Raw genomic sequence first — 19,139 nt, 5'->3', positions numbered from 1 at the left:
GTGAGGAAAAGAAACTAGATTAGATATACTACATAAATTGTTTTAAAACTACTGAACATTTATTTTTATAGTATTTTCACAGAAGAACTCAATGCTCTCACAAGCACCTTGTCATTATCCCAAAAACAAGAAGGTAAATAATCTGTACTTAGAAAAAGGGATATATTCTCAAAGCTACCTGGCAAGACCAATTTAATGTAGCACAACATTGTAACTCTAACAAACTGTAACTCTAAATTCATATCAGATACCTTATACCCAAGTCCCACTACCAAACATTTAAGGAAGAGGAACACACAAAGCAAATACTAGGCGTTATGGCAGATACTAGGTTTTATAAGAGTCCCAGAGTGATTGAAATAACTCCAGTGTACTGGCCTCAAGCCTGGTGGTTCTCTAAGTTTTGTAATGATGTCAAAAAACAAAACTGACCCAATTATTTCAACATCATTTGCTGCAAAGCAACATTTCTATCCATTTTAGATATGATATTAACAAATTATATTAGACCCTAAAGCCGGGGAGAAAAATATTCTACACACTCAATAGCTTCATGGAGAAACAGTGACCTACCATAGTCTAGTAGACAGAGTCCTTAAACCACACATCAGATATTCTGCAGCCTCTTTTAATCTTGTGGTGCTTTTCTCAGAGTACTTGAAGAGTCATTGTCAGATGGTCAGGTAGCACACTCTTCTTTGGTGTTGGAAGACCAGAAGGCTATAGGCTTTATTCACACTCCAGGGAAATGGATTGCTGACTTTTGATTGCATTAGAGGGGTGCTACCCTCAGTGTGTCAACTTTCAAATGAGATGTTAAATCAATGTTCCATCTGTTGGAACTGGTAGTGGCTTAAGTGGATGTAAAAGATCCTATAATACCTATCAAAATGAGTACGGCTGTTTATTAAACACAACATAAAAAATATTTATACATTTATAAAATGTACATATTTACAGGCAGAAATACACACACACACATATATATATATATATATATATATATATATATATATATATATCTATATATACACACACACACACACACACACACACACACACACATATATATATATATATATATATATATATATATATATATATATATATATATATATACACACACACACATAAATATATATATATATATATATATATATATATATATATATATATATATATATATATATATATATATATATATATATATATATATATATATATATATATATATATCTATATATATATATAGATATATATATATATATATATATATATATATATATACACACACACACACACACACACACACACACACACACACATATATATATATGGATCACCTTTATATCCTCGAAATCGCGTTTCGCCGACACACTAATCACCGACACCAAAAGACCGACAACAAAAAATACCGACAACGCAAAACACTGAAAACCATTACACCAACACACTACACGTAAACAACACAGTACACTACATAACATATCCACTATCCCTAACCCAAACCCTAACCCTAAGGTCCGACACTACCGCACACTTACCCTACCTGCACCCTAACCCTAACTCACTTACCCACCCCTAACCCCAAGATCCGACACTACCGCACACTCACCCTACCTGCACCCTAACCCTAACTCACTTACCCACCCCTAACCCCAAGGTCCAACACTACCGCACACTCACCCTACCTGCGCCCTAACCCTAACTCACTTAACCCACCCCTAAACCCACAGTCCCTCACTATCGCACACACCCTACCTGCACCCTAACCCTAACTCACTTAATCCACCCCTAAACCCACAGTCCCTCACTATCGCACACTTACCTGTACGCTCCCTAACACTAAATCCCTCACTCGATCGCACACTTACCGAGTCCGTCGGGTTCTCACCTTGTCGGTCATCTGCGTTGTCGGTGTTTTCGTCCCGTCGGATTCCGTGTCGGCGAAACGCGTTGTCGGGCATCTGAAGGTGACCCATATATATATATATATATATATATATATATATATATATATATATATATTTACACACACACACACACACACACACACACACACACACACACACACACATGCACACATTTCTACATCTTTTTACTGTTTATCATTTTCATAACTTCATCATTGCTATTATTCCATAATTGACCCCCACTCCTTCTTCCACAACTATGATTTAATTTTTAACAATATATGTACCAAATTTAATTTCCCAGTAAATAAAAAAAATAATTCACTCTTTCATTCTAAATAACCCATATTACATAAAATAAATTCTTATCTACCATTCTCATGCTCTTTCTTCTTGTACTTATATATTCATATTCATATCTATATTGTTTATCCCAGTAATATTCTCAAAAAACAATATTCACATAACTTCTTCCAGAGTTTGACCACTCTTTTACATTTCAAAAAATGAGATCTGTTGTCTTTTTCTCCCCACAAAATAAATGCACTCTTTCAACTTTCTGTTTATATGGCATATTCCCTTTACTGGTACTTTGTTTATTAAAAGTCCCTGTGTACTCTACTATCTTAGTACATCACTTTTTCCTTACTTTAATGGCTTTAATTACTTCATTTTGTATGGATTTACAAAATAATTTTGTTCCATTACATTTTTATATCACATGCTTTTGGCTTTTTCTGTAGCATCAATCTTTACTTTCCATGTCAGTATTTTTTTTCTCCATAATTTTTAATTTCTTCATTTACATATTATTTTTCTCTTATTTTCATAATCTGTCAGAACATTTTGTATTTATATTGAAATATTCTCACTATTAATTTGTCATTCTCTTTTACACACTTTAATACATTTTACAAGTTTAAGGGAGCATAATAAACAACTGGATTTAGTAAACCCAGTCCGCCTTAATCTCCACTCAGATACAATATACCTCCTTTCACTGGGTTTAATCTTAAACCCTTTATAAAAGAAAACACCAATTGCACAATTTCTTTTCATATTTTTCTGGGATAATATAAACATTTGACATATCTGCTAGTTTATAAACATTTGACATATATGCTGTTTTCTTATTAATACAGAATTCACCAGATTAACCATTTTCATGAATGTTAATTTGTATGTCCTCTACAAAAGACACATTGCATTAATTTCTTTTATCAAACCTTCCTATTGCATCATAATACATAATTTTCTCAAATTTTATCCCTAGCAAAGACACTTCATTCATTGAAAAATACACCTCCCCAATTTTCAATACATTACCCACATCCTTCCCATTTCCTTTAAACATCCATTCAGATATACTACCACTTCTACCAAACCTATTTTGCTCTTAGCAACCGGGTCCATGTCCAGCCATCAAGGAAATATTACATTGAAAGGCTGTATATCTAACATTACTCAGCAAACTGTACTTTTAATGAGCAGGCATGTCTTCAAACATAAAGTCACCAAATGGCTATAGCTGGCCAACAGAAAGGAACCAAGATCTACTACTAGCTTACTGGTAAATTAGCTTTAATAGAACCTGCCTTTCACCAATTTACTGCAACCTCAGAGTTGGTATCTATAATTACCGGGGGGGGGCACAGCCCCCACATAGCGGGGATGTGGGGGTCGAAGCCCCCCATATAAGCATTATCCTGTGTTCACTGAATCCTTCTGTTGTAGGGGGCTGCACCCTCCCACCCCCTGTAATTATGTATACCAACTAAAAGTTTACACTAAATTGGGGAAAGGGCCTGTCCTTATAAAACATTCTGGTACTCTTCCCAGGTTATAGGATTCAGCATTTTGTTGCACCTTCACTAGCAAGTTTCAGCAGCTGTAAACCTTGTAGATATTCTAAAGTCTTACTCTCATATTAATGCCATTAAATTTCCAAATTTTGTAACTGTTTGTCTTCCTTCAGCTTTTTCCTGGTTAGGGGTCGCCACAGCAGATCATCTGTCTGCTCATGATTGGCAGTGGAGTTTTACGGTGTCGAGTTGCCAGCCTGGCGCCCAACCTTCCACAGAAGGCACACACATGCACACCTAGGGCCAATTTAGAGTGTCCAATCCACCTACTGCATGTCTTTGTGATGTGGGAGGAAACCTGAGCACCCGGGGGAAACCCACGTGACCACAGGGAAGACATGGAGACTCTGCACAGAAGGCATCCCAGCTGAGAATCGAACTGGAGAACCTCTTGCTGTGAGGCGGCAATGCTAATCACTGCACTACCGTGGCCGCCCAAATTTTGTAACTGTTTGTAATATCAGCAAAATGTCTCTGCTATTACTCAAAGGTGACTATTAAAATTAGTGCCGTTCTTTCTTTTCAGTCATTTAGTAATTCATAGTGGTCCCCTGCTAAATACACTAAATTATAAAAATATCATGCTTTTAATAACTCCTATTTCTTAAGTCCTCAATTTCTTGTTTCACTTTTTCTATTTTCCTTGTAGTGGTAAATCATTATTATAAACTTATTTTGCAAGTCTACCAACGAATGTTTCTCAAACCATCTTGACTATTCCTTATTAACATGCCTGTGTGACCCTTTATGTCAGTCTAAATGTTTGTTTAGAGGAATTTCATTTCCTTGTCAGAGGTTGCTGATTCCTCACAATTTCTGTTAATTTTCTCTACATTAATTGTTTTCACTGCAAACAAATAATTCTTGCCTAAGATAACATATAGAAAAATCCCTATGTTTCCAAGTGACAGTGCACTAGTGTATGCACTCCAGACAGGCATAATCAGAAACTAAAACAAGATACATCTTTACTGTTTTAATTAATTAGACGTTACATATACCTTATCTATTTTTGATGTCGAGTTATACTTAGTAGCACAAATGTTATATTGTATATATTTAGTATCAGAGACCACAGTCACCATAACTACCAACACGTCTCCCTGTATGTGATCCACCTCTAATCTTTGATGTACTTGTCCCAGTATTCCAGTCTCCAAACTAGACTGCTATTCCTTTGTGGAAAGGATACAACTTCCTTTATTATTCCCAGAACTCTTTTTGTGTCATCCCTGTGGGTAGATATAAATGATATACAGTTAGAAAATCTGAACCAATGTGCCCTTTACTTCAAGAAAGTAGCCCTGAACAGCCACTATTATATCATCTAGGGTCATACTACTATTCACAATCAAATGTTGATGCTACCCAGTCAAGACCAGTAGCCATGTATCAGTGAGTATACTCCTGGGAATCCAAATGTATTCCCTGCAGTGCCACAACCCACAGAGATAGCTTTCTTGGATAACTGAACATTTGTTTTATTTTAGGTCGATTGAGCAGCCCAATAACATTCTATTTTACAAAGCTTATCCACAGTTTGTAACGAATTTCCCCTTTAACAACCTTCCTGGTATATTTAAGAGATGCAAGTTAACAAATAAGTGCCTTAGTCCTAACATCAAAATCAGAATTAACTTAAAATTTCCTCTGCTCATGGACCCAAAAATATATCTACATTAAGTAAATCATTAAGTTAACTGTTTTCATAAAAATGTAACTTGAAGTTTGCATTCCATCCATAAGGATGGAAACACATTGATAATATGCATATGTTTAACTCACCCAGTTTACTAGGTAGACCTCTGTCTGTAAAATTATTATTTGACACTGCAGAAAGAAATGATTCTCCCTCCTCAGGTATGGGTATCATATAATTCATATCTGTTTGAAATACATGTTTCTATGCAAGCCTATCTTATTACCACAGCCAGACATGCATACATATTGCACAATACTACAAACTTGCCATTTCTAATCTTATAATCAAAGTGCTCTGCAATAATACATTTGACTTCCTAACATGACATACTCTTTCATGTAAAAGTAGTAATTTACTGTACCTCAATATATACCCACATTGCCTTACAAATGTTTAGCACCTTATTTTGTATTGGCATGTTGAAGAGTACAGGATCGCTCTATTGCTCAGAAAAGTTCTGTCAAAACGACTGTAACAAGCTACAAAATCTTGTCAGCAAACTTTTAAGATGAAACAATATTGCAGTGTATGGAGCACTGTGATTATACTTCAAAATCAGAAAAAAAGATAAACCTGCTATACACTTCTGTAGTGTGAGACTCCAGTTTAACAGCACATTCAAAGGTGTGTAACAGATGTTACATACCCCAAAGCACAGTTACAGTTGGCTATAAGCATAACTCCCTGACTGTTAACATGGACCAGCACCTTGGAGTGCTTGCCAAGCTACAAAACACACCCTCAGTGGGTCCAGACAATATCCCAGGATGCCTCCTAAACAGCTTGAAACATGGTCAGGACCACTTGAATTGCTTTTCTCCTATAGCCTCAGAGTAGTCTTTGTACCATGACAATGGAGGACTGCAACAGTTATCTCATTTCATAAGGGTGGACCATCAACAAACCCTGGAAACTACAGACCTATTAGTCTGACTAGTCTAATATGCAAAGCCATGGAATGAATTATCATGGAAATGATCAGCAAAGACATAGGCAAACTTCAGATACTTTACCCAACCCAGTTTGGCTTTGTCAGGGAAAGGTCATGACTACTAAACCTGGCAGACTCAATGCTTAAACAGGGTTAGGGATGGACTCTGCATCACATGGATGGGGACCCTGTTCCAGAGCATGAGAAAACACATTGGCAAGACAGATATATGACTCAGAGGATTCTCATGTTCTGGAACAGGGCCCCCATCCATGTGAAGCAGAGTCCATCCTTAACCCCGTTTAAGCATTGACCAATAGATGGGAAATCAGAAATTTACCCTGGGTCTGACCCCCAATGTCTCTGATAGACAGAGACAGATTTTAATGTCCAAACTAACATGCCATAACCCATTATTTTGTGTTCATGAAATGGATGCCAAGATTCACCTCTTGAGCTTTGCCCTCTAGGTAAATTTATTGGCATCCATGTCTCAAACACATAATAACATGGTTATGATCACAGACCTGATCATAACCCTCTGTGTTGCCCCCATTTATTATTAAAACTATTGGTGACAGCCTCTTTATTCATCTATTCCCACATTGGGTATTTGGATTCATTTTCTAATAATGACAGTGCAGTGCTGCATAACGGAGGTTGTTGACTTCTGATTGTGTCATCCTTCAGAAGAGATATTAAACCGAGCTCCTGTTGCTTGACTCAGTGGTAGCTCAGATGGATATAGAAAGACCCCACTGCACTAATAAAAAAGAATAGGGGATGTTTCCCTAGTGCCCATGGCAAATTTCCCCTAGTCATTATAAATACCACCTTGTGTCTCTGCTTAAAAGATACCAATGGTCGAGTTGGACTAACCTAGTCAACAAAGTGTGAATAAAAATAATATAAATATTGTAAGTACCATTGCAAAACTCAGTTATTCATGTATTACTACTACTACTGGTACTTTATACCATAAGAAACACATTTCAGTCATGCATAGGTAGGGAAATACCACATTATTTTGTATAAATTCTACTCATAACCATCTCACATTATTGATGTTATTAAGACGGAGAGGAACAACCAGACAATCCCTCTCTGCTAGACCAAATAAAAGCTTTGACAAATATTACATTTTGATTACCCTTGTAATATACCCGTTTATCAGTACTATCACCTGACATGGTCACCCTAACAAATATTCACTATCCAGTATCACTGTGATCAGTTCAATGCCAGGCTTGATTTACCATGGTGCTTCCTACCTCCTTCTGCTGAATCACAAGTTCTAAAATAAGAAACTCTTCTTAACTCACTGGTCTTCAAAAGACTTTCAATGTATTCACTGCAGATCTTTTTATCCTTTCTCCACTGGTCTCTGAAACTGTCTCAGTTTCATTCATTCCTAACATTCCACAATGAGTCAAAGACTTGAATTATTACTAATACTTTCTGTCCATCCATCCATCCATCCATCCATCCATCCATCCATCCACAAACCCTTTTTCCCCAAATCCAATCGGGACTGCACCTTAAAGAATGCTGAATCTTAAATTCCTCAGCCTGCATTCTTTCACTGAGACTAGAAATTGTACCATTTTTCATTGAGTCAATATACTGTAGTAATTGTTGAAGAAAATGTTTGTCACCAATCATATTACTTATTCAGTTGCCATAGCAGAAACAAAATATGAACTTTAAACTTTTATACCTCAGATCATACCAGTATATACCTAGGTTGCTTTCAATCTAGGCATAAGCTTCTATACTGACTTATATGTAGGCCAACCTACCAACCACTTTATTTTTGTACGAGACAAATTTATCCTCCCTTTCCTTTTCACTGATACACCAAAAGTCTGTATACTTTTCCTTGGGCTCTCCCTTTGTGGCCTACCTGTTTGTCTTTCAGCACCTAAAACTCAGCCAGCAAAAATGAACACTGCCCTTTTAGTTCATCATTTTCTTTATATAGCTGTTCAGTCAGTGTTCAGTGGTGTGCAGGGCCTCCACAACCCTGCATAGTCTTCATTCACTTCAGCAAGATAACTATGACGTTTAACATTCACATTCACTCCTCCTCTTTAAAGGTTTCCATCATTTTTCCAAGGCTTCTAATTGCACTCATCTCACATGTCATTTCAGAGGCCTTCTGAGTTCACTACTACCTTAACACATTCTTATTTTATTTCTGCAGGTATTTCCTACAACTTTGGCAAGCGTTCCTCTTTTTGAGACATAAATCAAGGTACTATCACCAAACTACACTTGTGTACTATTGTGTTAACTGCAGTTGACTTAAAAACTTTCACTCTTATTCAAGAAAATAAATAAATGAAATAAAGTTGAGTGTCTAGGGAACATCTTCATTTTATAGGACCATCAGCATAAGCCTTTTTTCAGTGAGATGTTGCATGCATATTAGAAAAAAAATTTGCCACAGTGTAATTGGAAGGATGTCTCATAGTTTGCCTGTATCGGCAGAGAATCATGAATCATCTATAGACTATAAGGGATCATTATGAAATTAATTTATAAGGCTATAGGTAATCTACAGACTCTTGGCCCATCCCGGGTTAAATTCATCAAGGGCAGGTCCTACCTACTCTAATCTAGTTGACTTCTTCAAAAAAGTTACTTAATCAATAGATGATGGCAAAACAGTGTGCACCTCAAAAATGTTTTTGACACCATGTCATTACATCCGAGTGACACCTCCAGGTGTATCTGCAGTTAACTCCTAATAAAGCCTCTAGGCTTCAAATATTGCTTGTTTATATTTGCATCAATAATTCCAAAACCATGCTATGTACAAAGTTTTAAAATATTTCATCTTAAAGCTTACACAATAACAAATTAAAGTGCATTAACTTTTGACCTCTGTCTAGTGCAGGTAAATAGATAGTAACTGTTGTTTTTATGATACTAAGTTATACAGATATAAATTTCACTAAATATTTCAACAACCATGTAACACAGACAGAACTCCTTAGCCTGAAATGAAAGCTCTCAGCTAGATGAATAAAATGCTGCTGATAGTACGTGTGTAACTAGAGAGGTTGCTGAGATATGGTAAGTTGTTTACAAAAGTTTACAAACATAATAGTTACTGTGTTTACTGTAACTTATAAGATCTGGTTTAAGACTTAGAACCTAAAGAATACTACCACTATAAAAAAAAGTTTGTGCTGAAGAGTTTGCCATTTATACTTCTTTCGTAATCCCTATGGTTCCAGAGATATGAACATTTGTTTGAAATGTGAGGACATAATTTGATTCTGTCAAAAAGCTTAGGCTCCTCCCATTGAAAGTTACAGAGCAAACTCCTGAGCTCCTTTGGAGTGAATGAGTTAAGATATTGTAGACAAACTCTCCCAGCTAAATGTCAATCCCTACATAACTCTTTGGATAGCAAATTGTCTAACGAACTCATGAAATTAGGGTAGATGGCTATACCTCCTGCAAAAGACCTCTCACTAGTGGCATACTCCAGGGTTCAGTCCTTGGGCCACTCCTCTTTGACATTTACCTCTCAGAGGTCAACTCTAAGGTTAAGAATTTGTAGCTGACCAAGTATGCAGAACACTGCAACCTCTGTGCCTTCAGAAACTCCCCAAAGGACACCAAGCTCCTTCAAGAAGTTCTGTCCCAAGCAAATAGCTGGTGTCAAAACCATGGACTAAAACTAAATACCAAGACGTATATAAATCATAACTTTCAGAAAGCATGACTATCCTTGTAACTATCACATTGACAACCCATCTCTGAAAATTGATCCCATAGTTAGGGCTCTAAGAACCTATGTCAACAAAGAACTGTCCTTTGATCATCACATATCCACTGTTAAGGGAACCCTTTTTTATTGCTCAGCTTATATCTAGGTGTACTGCATCTTGATCCAGGGATGTAATTGTTTCACTGTACTCGCCATTCCTTAGACTGATCATTGAGTGTAAGGCCGTTTCAGTATGCATTTGCCCAAAACACTTGTCACAACTGGAATGACCACAACACTTTCTCACAAAAAGGTCCTAAATTGTAAAAACTATGCAGACTGTCTCCAAGGCTTGTCCCTCTTCTCAGTCTCATACAGACTACTGAAAGACGACCTGCGCCTTGAGTATAGCCCTTATTCTGACATACCTATTACATATTTGAAAGCTCAGTGGCATCATAAAGACTTGCTCAAGGGATGTAAATCAGGAGAACATGTTGGAGGGATAGGTTCGTATCACAGGGAATACTGCTTCTATGAAACAGTCTCACACTCCACATATTTGAAAATACTTTTCTTATTCTTTTCAAATAGAATTTGGACATATGTATGGGAACCACAAATTCACCCCTGGTTAAGCACCCATCTCCCTCATAGATTGGGGAAACAAGTAAGTGTCCCAAAATATCCTTCTTCGGTCTACCTATGGGTGATTTGCATGCAAAATATAAAGGCTGAAAACCACCACAGGGATGTAAGGCTAGACTTCTTAAGATCCGCAAATATCAAAGTCTAGTAAGTTCCTTTGAATTTGTGAACCTATTAAGCACTGACTGTCTTGTTAGATATGGATGTAGCTATGGGAAGCATATGAACTAACCCAAATACCTAAAATGGTTTGTACCAGTCCAAGATAGTAATAAATTAGGGGCAGCTGGGGTAGTTCATATGTGAATTTTAGTTGAATTAGAGACGTGTTGGTTGAAGTCAAAACACTGAACATTTTAAAGTAATGAACAGTGATGAGTTCTTGAATGGTAATCAGCTGGAAACCTGTCACTCATGCCATAACCTTGTTCTAGTTTGTGAAGAAAGGAGAGGGAATAATGGTTAATGAACATAAACACAAAACAGAGAATGGATAGAAGAAGAAAAATTAAGTAAATACTGAGTTGAAAACTGGAGTTAAAAAGTTGTACAAGTGTTTATTTATTTATTTTTTTGTTATACATGAAAAAAGTTTTTAAATGCTTATGATATCTCAGATAGTTATCAATGTTCAGCCCAAGGAATTTGATAAAACTAAATACAGTTATGAAATGATGAAAAGAATGCAATGGATAGGTTTACTGTTCTGTTGAAACTAGGATCTTGACTACTATTCATGAGTCCTTGCAGGTAAAAACATGGAATTGGTATTTCTATTAGTATTGATACAAAGTCCAGAAGAGATTGACCAGAACTGTATGGAGCTGAATGTGTCTTGCAGTTCAGAGTTGATGACAGAGACAAAAGTCACTTCTGAGTAGGATATTAAAACTCCCAGCATATAAATCCATTTGGGATAATCACATTGATCTATAAACTGAACAATAAGGGGTAAAGAGCTGATCCTTTTGGAACATTTAGGGTCACACACAGAGATGAGGGGGGAGGAGAACTAGTGCCATCCCATCTGACAGATTATGGCTTACCTTTAAAGAAACCAGCAAGTTATCTGAAGACAGAGAGAGAGAACATGAGAGAGAGGCTCATATGAAGTAGAAACCAATTCAGAAACACAGCAGATGTCTTTGAGAGATGTAAATTCAGTGAAATGACAGCCCTGTTACATGTCACATGCCTGTGGTAATATTCAGCGGTGCCAAGCTAATGTTGGTCTTTGCCGTGTGTAGGTCTATGATTCTGTTGCTTGGTAGGTGTCAGATTGTTATTAAGAAGGTGCCAATAGAGCTGATATCTGTTTCTTCAAAACTTTTGATAGCGATAGATGAATGCAATAGGGTGGTAGTTACTAGGAGCAGGTGAGGTTCCTCATTTAAACACAGGTACAATAAGAGATTTTAAGGGAATTGCAGGAATCCATTCCTCTTTGAATGAGCAGTTTTTTAGTACTGAAACATGTTATGCTATTTGAGGATGTGGTTCCTTTCAAAATGATAGCATTGCTGCCTCACAGCAAGAGGTTCCCTGGCTTGATTCTCAGCTGGGGTGCTTTCTGTGTTGAGTCTGCATGTCCTCCCTGTGTTTGTGTGGGTTTCCTCTGGGTGCTCCAGTTTTCTGCCACATTCCTAAGACATGCAGTTGGTGAATTGGACACTCTAAATTGTCCATAGGTGTGAGTGTGCATGCAAGTGAGTGGTGAGGATGAACTACCATGGCAAGCCTAGCCACCGTAAACCTTGGCTCTAGATGATTGTCACTGTTGAAGTGACATGCCAACCCAATGTGCAAAACTGGGAAAAAAGGGGTTGTGGATGTATGGATGAGTGTGATATATTACTGCAGGTATTTGTGTGTTGAAACCATGACATGGATATGCTGAAAATTACTTTCATCAGACTTTGATGTTGTCTTTTTTCCCTATGTTCTGCAGTCATGGAGTCAGTATATATAAAAAAGGGGTGGGAGGGGGGTGTTGCCCCTACAAAAAAAAGGTTTATTTCTCATTTGCTGAAAATGTTTTTTTAGTTTTTTAGCATAATCACTTTGGGGTTTTAGGAATTGGAGGAATTAACTTTGATGGCTTAACATGCTTCTATTGGCATTATTATTACAGAAATTACTAAATCTGATTTGTAACCTTTTTCTCATTTAGAACTTTATAAATAGCAACATCACACTGACAATAAAGTATGCTAGTGCTGCATGACTTTAATGATACAGAAGTCAGCAAGCACTGCCTTGACATATGTTTTGTTGCAGTTACCTAGCAACGTGCTGACAAATCCATGTGGTCTGCAGTGTTTAACAACCATGTGTATATCAGTTATGTACCACTGACTCAGGAGATGTCAGCTGCTTAATTCTTCTCTTACTACCCTTTTCATCATAGTGTTGCTTTATAGCAAGAGTTCCGAGGCTCCTTGGTATATGTGGATATTATTCATGCCTGCTGATTACTAAATTTATATTTAATAAAGCAGACTACAATGTCCGATAATAATTTATCTGCTCTGAAAACACACTGTATACTTACACACTTTCTAATAGTGCTCAAAAAAGTTTTCACTGTCAGTATATACAATATTCTGCTAGACAGTATGAAAAGCTGAGTTTTTGAATACAGTTTCATGTTAGTATTGGAAACGGGATGACAAGATGCTATATAGTGCATGGGGAATCTTAATGAAGCAAGTAAACAATAAGCAAAAGGCTTCTTTCAATAAAATACATTACAGTATAAAAATTGTTTCAGACAACAAGGACAGGTTTGGAACTAGAATGTGATAAGAGTGGGAGGCACCTATAAGAACAAATGGGGGGAGGGTGGCCTAATGGTTAAAGTGTTTGTCCTACAAACACAAGGTGCAGGGTTTGAGTCTCACAAGGGATAATTGGCTAGGCTTAAAATGGCTTGCAAGAGCAGTTAGCTTAGTACTAACCTATGAATGTTTCATTGTTACAAAGATAAGAACTAAAAGTTAAAGGTCATCATGATATACTGAGAACAGCTATGTTTTTGATAATGCTGAAAGTATAGGAGCAGAGTTACTAATATTTTAAAACAAAAATGGTAGATTTAAAGTTGCTATTGAGAAAAGAGAAGAAAGGAAAGGTGCAGTATTAAATAATATTGGATGTTTTTATTCTTCATTCATTCGAGATTCAGTGCTCATAGATTACTGAATGAAATTGACATACAAATATAGTATATAATGTTGTTGTTTGCATCATAACATTACTGAGAGGCATATATTAATTGTTGCATACCATCTTTAGTGTGAAACAGTTTCAATACCGAAATATAATTTCTGTATTACATTTCATTCCTAAACATTTTGACCATTTCTGTTAAGAAACAGAGTCTGTGAAGTCAGTGCACTATTATAGCTAAAATTTAGTGAGGCTATGATTGTCTTACATTGGTGTATGTATTCTGTAGTGTTAAGTCTCTAAGGATACATCAGTACAGTGGCATCTTTTTCAAAGGTATTCACACAGTAAACAAATCTGCAATTATAAATAAATAAGAGACACACTAGGTTTAGGGTGGCAGGGTAGAGGAACCTGGGAATATCACTGAATGCAGTGAATGTATGTTTAATATGTCAAAAGGATTAAACTACATTTGGGGAGGAAACAATGACCACTGGAAGGATATATTTTCCTGTGGATCATGGAAGTGAAGAGCTTCGGGGGCCATGTATCATCAGAGACAGCATATGCACTTATGAAAATTAAAAATGCTTAGACATACAACATTTTATTTAACACTGGGCATTTTCTGTAATATTAAAGGAAGGGGAACTGCAGCACAAGATATAAGACATTGAATCATAGAAGGTGTTTTATTTTGTCAGATCTAGGAAATGGGCACTATATTCTAACAGTCGTCTAACAATGTCTGAATAAGGAAGGTCAGTGCTTAGGGATGGTCAAGAATCTAAAATTGGCTGGCACTTTGAAGATGCTACAAGTTGTAATAAATTTAAAATAATGCTGAAAAAAAGACAATTGGAAGCAGGTAATGCCAGAATCTGGAACTGTTTTATTTATTTAAACCCAAGAAAAGATTTAAGGAAAATGCATCTTTCTGAAAAGGAAAGAACTGTATTGAATTCCAAACATGTATGGATTCCAGAGTGCAGATGTATGCACATTTTGACTCTGAATAACATACTGTTAGGTTTGGAACAAAGTATGTATGGCTAATACCTATGCACTATAGTGTATGCCTGGTTCATCACAGATGTGAGCAAATTCTCCGTGAATGCAGATTTTTTAAGGGCTTTTTCAGTAAAGCATGTTGACGTAAATGCAGTATTGTGGCTTTTGCTTGGTAAACCTTGGATATTTATCATATCTGGAAAATAGAAGGCATCACATTTTACCAAAGAAGAGAGACTGAACTGGTTTGACAAGATTTTGGGTGGAGATATTTCTGTCTGCATTTATGTCATCAAAAGTGATGGGGCTTTTCCAGGAAAATATAATGACATATGTTACAAAGACACTAAATAAACCACATACCACTTTGTTACCAAAATATCGTTTCACTAAAATAACACTATATGTCTACTGTGAACTCAATCAAAAATACCAATTATCTGATGTGGTGTGTAACTGACTTTGTAGGTAAAAACAAATGCCTGAATAAAACTTTTATATTTTATCCTCAACTTGCTAAGGATTTTGAATTATATTTGTTCTACTGCAGTACTGATTAGATAATGTAGAGTTATTTGGTAAGCCCAATGTCAGTATTTTATTTCATCACTATTGTTTCATGCAGATACAGTTTACAAATTTACAGAATGCCTTCCACTTGTCTAAACATCATGAACAAGTCATGTGACACAGACACTGCCCAAGCAAATAAAAAAGCAAACAGTGTAACAAATCAAATAGCTAAGAGGTGAGTAGCACAAATGAATGTATAATATTATTTTTCAGAAATCTAGTTCTGAGAATCCCAGGCACAAATAAGCACCATGTAATGCATTTTAAAGTAACATGAGACCAGAAGTGAAACCTGTATTTACCTTTGTATAAGACAGTACAGTCTCCATGGCAAGTTTCTCACATTACAAAAGGCTTAAGCATGAGGATGGAGAATAATTATTTTGAGTATGTTCCAGTGAGACATAATTACACAAAATAAAAAATTGTTGAAAGGCTTCCAGGCCAAATAAAATGAGCCTCAGAGTGCTTCATGAACTTCTTTAATTTAGAAAATATTAGAAAAGCCCTTTTTTTCCTGAAGAAGTATAGAGTACTTCTGTTTTATTTTTCATGCACAAGAGTTCATGGATAAAATTCATTACCAGCTGACGTACAGAATGGCTGTAAATGTATACTCAGACAGTGGTGGTAAAGACATATGAAGAGGTGAGCATTGGGTACATTTCTAGCACATAGCTAGGGGGCATTTCCTTCATCTCTGAGGTTTATGGTAAACACATGGGTTGCACCTAATCTGACTATGAGCCAAAAATTCATGCACTGAAACAATCCAACAATAAGGCAGGTTTTGCAACATTTTGGGAATAAAAAGAAATTCAGAAAGGAATGGGAAGCATATTCACTGTAGAATGTTATCATTGGGTATCAGGGCTGCCCAGCTGATGTCAGCAGATAGTTATGCTAAAGAAGATGTGTCTTTCAGGTGAAAAAGATAAGATAGTGTCTAAACATTTTGAAAGGACCATTTCTGAAAGCACAGTATAAAAGAACTCATTTTAACTTTTTACACTAAGAATTAATTTGATGCACATCTTTCTCCTACTATGGAAAATTAAATTATGAGATCAGAAACAATAAGTATTTTTTAACCCAACAATCTTAAATAAAGAGCTTCTGTCCCAAAATGGGACTTGTATTTGTAAGCATTTTAGCATTTCTATAAATATTTCAATATTTCTAAAAAAGTGGTGTCTTGATACATTATTTTTGCAGAGTGTACCTTCCCACAATGCCTTTTCCATACATAGTAATAACAGAGATTATATAATGTGTATATAACACCTGCTGCATTCAGGAAACACTATTAATTCTAGGAAGACAAAGGAAGACAAAGTTGGGCAGCTTGGGACTGGCCTTATGTGACTAGACCACCTCATTTCCCTAGGCAAGATAAGCAGACAACTGATAACATTTCTGTATGTATTTCCTTTAATGTGTTTTATGAATGCATGCTAATATTATGAGTCCTTATTAAAAGTACCAGTTATTTTTTTGAGAAAAATTACAGTAAATCATATCAAAAACATCTGAATTACTGCAAGAACCCCTCTATACTAAACATCTAGTAAGGCCCAAACCATTGTAGTGAAGTAGGAATATAGAACTAGAATATAAAGGAAGCATCTTGAAATGTAGGACTATGCAAATATGACTATCAACTCTGGAGAGCAGATAGGACTAACAGTGTTACAATGGAAAGGTAGCTGAAAAATAGTTTGCATCCATTGTCTTATCACCATTTGTTTGCGTTTCAGAGAAATAAGTTATTAACACAGAGAGGCATGTACTCTATCAACAATAATGCTTTTCTCATCTTTCTTGAGTAAGCAGATTGCATATGCGAAGGATTTAATCAGTAGGCATTTGACTTCAATGCAAACCAAGCTGTAACAAACTACGTATCTAGTAGTTGAACAAGACGCATAAAAGGAGCCTCACCTTTCAGGTAATAGTATCCAGTGCACAGGGGAAAGTGGTGGTGTCAGTGTTTGAACTGCAGACTGACAGTATTTCATATCTTTCTGCCTTAGTCTGCCTTTGCATAACAGTAAGACTTTGTGCCCCCCAGCTCAAATCCCTGGTCATAAGTTATTCACTCTTAACAGATTATTGTAAATTACTATGAGGTTTTATTATTAAAAAAATACTGTTGTAAATATTGACTTCAGATTTGCTTCCTATCTTTCTCCTGAATTCTTTTGTATTTCTCTTTTTTTAGATTTAAGAACGAGAAAGGAGTTAAATAGACACTCTGATAGCAAACAGCGAACATGTAGACTGACATAAACAGAGCAGCGATTTAGAACTTAGTACAGTTTAATGTTTAATTGTGTATTCCTTTAGCAATGTATCATTGCCACAACAACTTCTATCCTCTACGGTGCAATAACAGAATCAATAGTTCATTGACAACCAATACAAAATGTGTACAGCAATCAATGCAGCCTATGCACCCTGACTAATCTTGGCTTTAAATCTGTAAGCTATTTAATGAAATCACACGTAGATAATTTCACATTACTTACTACTCTAATTGTTCTAGACATTTTATTTTAATTTCCTAGTGCAATCTGTGAAAAAGAAAGCTGTGCTTTATAAATTAATCTAGTGTTTCAGTATCAGCAAAATAGCTTGTTGGGTCACATCCATTCCCAAGATTCTTGACTTAGAAGGCAAGTTCACATTTTAATGAAATACCCATCACAAAATGAGCCAACTTTCCACTGAGTCACTACTAAGACAAATATACTTTACTTAATTGTCATCCTTTCACTTCAGTTTGCAGGTATCACAAACTAATGAACACAGCCTTCTAATAAAAGTGCAGTTGATGCCTGTCCAGAGTGACAGTAAATCTTTATGTTGTAGCCCTTATAAAACAGAAAGCTGAACTATCAACTTTTACAGACTGAAATACTAACACTTTAAAAAATAGTGCTGTTACTTACCTGCCTGAGTGGATAAAGCCTGTAGTTACTTATGCTCAGTGTATTCCTGTGGAGCTGAAGTGCAGATAGTTTTGCACAAAAACAGGTCAGTCCACTGTGTCATTTATTTAAAGCAGTGTCACTCACTCTTATTCTTAACTATGAGTCACAGGGTGGGGACAGAAGCTTTTTCATTGGGTGTTACCTGTAGAAATAGTTCATAGCAAAACACCTGCAAGACAAGCTAGAGTTGCCAGCTTAGCTACAGTTTTGTGTGTGTGTGTGTGTGTGTGTGTGTGTGTGTGTGTGTGTGTGTGTGTGTGTGTGTGTGTGTGTGTGTGTGTGTGCGCGTGTGTGTGTGCGCGTGTGTGTGTGTGCGTGTGTGTATTCTTTTGGAGCAGCATACAGTTAGATATTATTTATATTTTATAACTTGTTTGTGCTTAAATATGTATTACCAAAGAGTAAATGCAGTTAATTATCAATGCAGTAAATGGAATGTCACTTAGATTCCGCTGTGATTTTGTGACGGTTTGCCTCACCCTTTTAGGTAAGGCTGAAAACAGACAATGTAGATTTTTTTCTCCGAGACTAGGCATCATAACATAGTCACAGAAACTATCCTTATTGTCTTACTGAAGTATGCAGATCTCTTATCTGCCATCATAAAGCACCCT

At 36.3% G+C, this 19,139-nt stretch overlaps 1 protein-coding gene across 4 annotated transcripts in view; it reads right to left on the bottom strand.

The window, feature by feature from the left end:
- Window positions 1–18,622, bottom strand: part of SCEL (sciellin) — a 474,262-nt gene extending 455,640 nt beyond the window's left edge. For 3 of the 4 annotated variants that reach the window (XM_044072905.1, XM_044072906.1, XM_044072907.1), the window contains exon 1: window positions 18,484–18,622. The gene's annotated coding sequence lies outside the window, so the exon portion shown is untranslated. The remainder of the gene's footprint in view (window positions 1–18,483) is intronic. The other variant, XM_044072908.1, reaches the window with a different exon arrangement.
- Between the last annotated feature and the right edge of the window lie 517 nt (window positions 18,623–19,139).

The sequence above is a fragment of the Protopterus annectens genome, chromosome 5.part1 (assembly GCF_019279795.1).
Source record: "Protopterus annectens isolate FY-2018-M chromosome 5.part1, PAN1.0, whole genome shotgun sequence".
In the NCBI taxonomy this organism is placed as follows: Eukaryota; Metazoa; Chordata; order Ceratodontiformes; family Protopteridae; genus Protopterus; species Protopterus annectens.
Note: the sequence above shows the minus strand (reverse complement) of the source record. Positions and strands in the feature narration are given on the sequence as shown.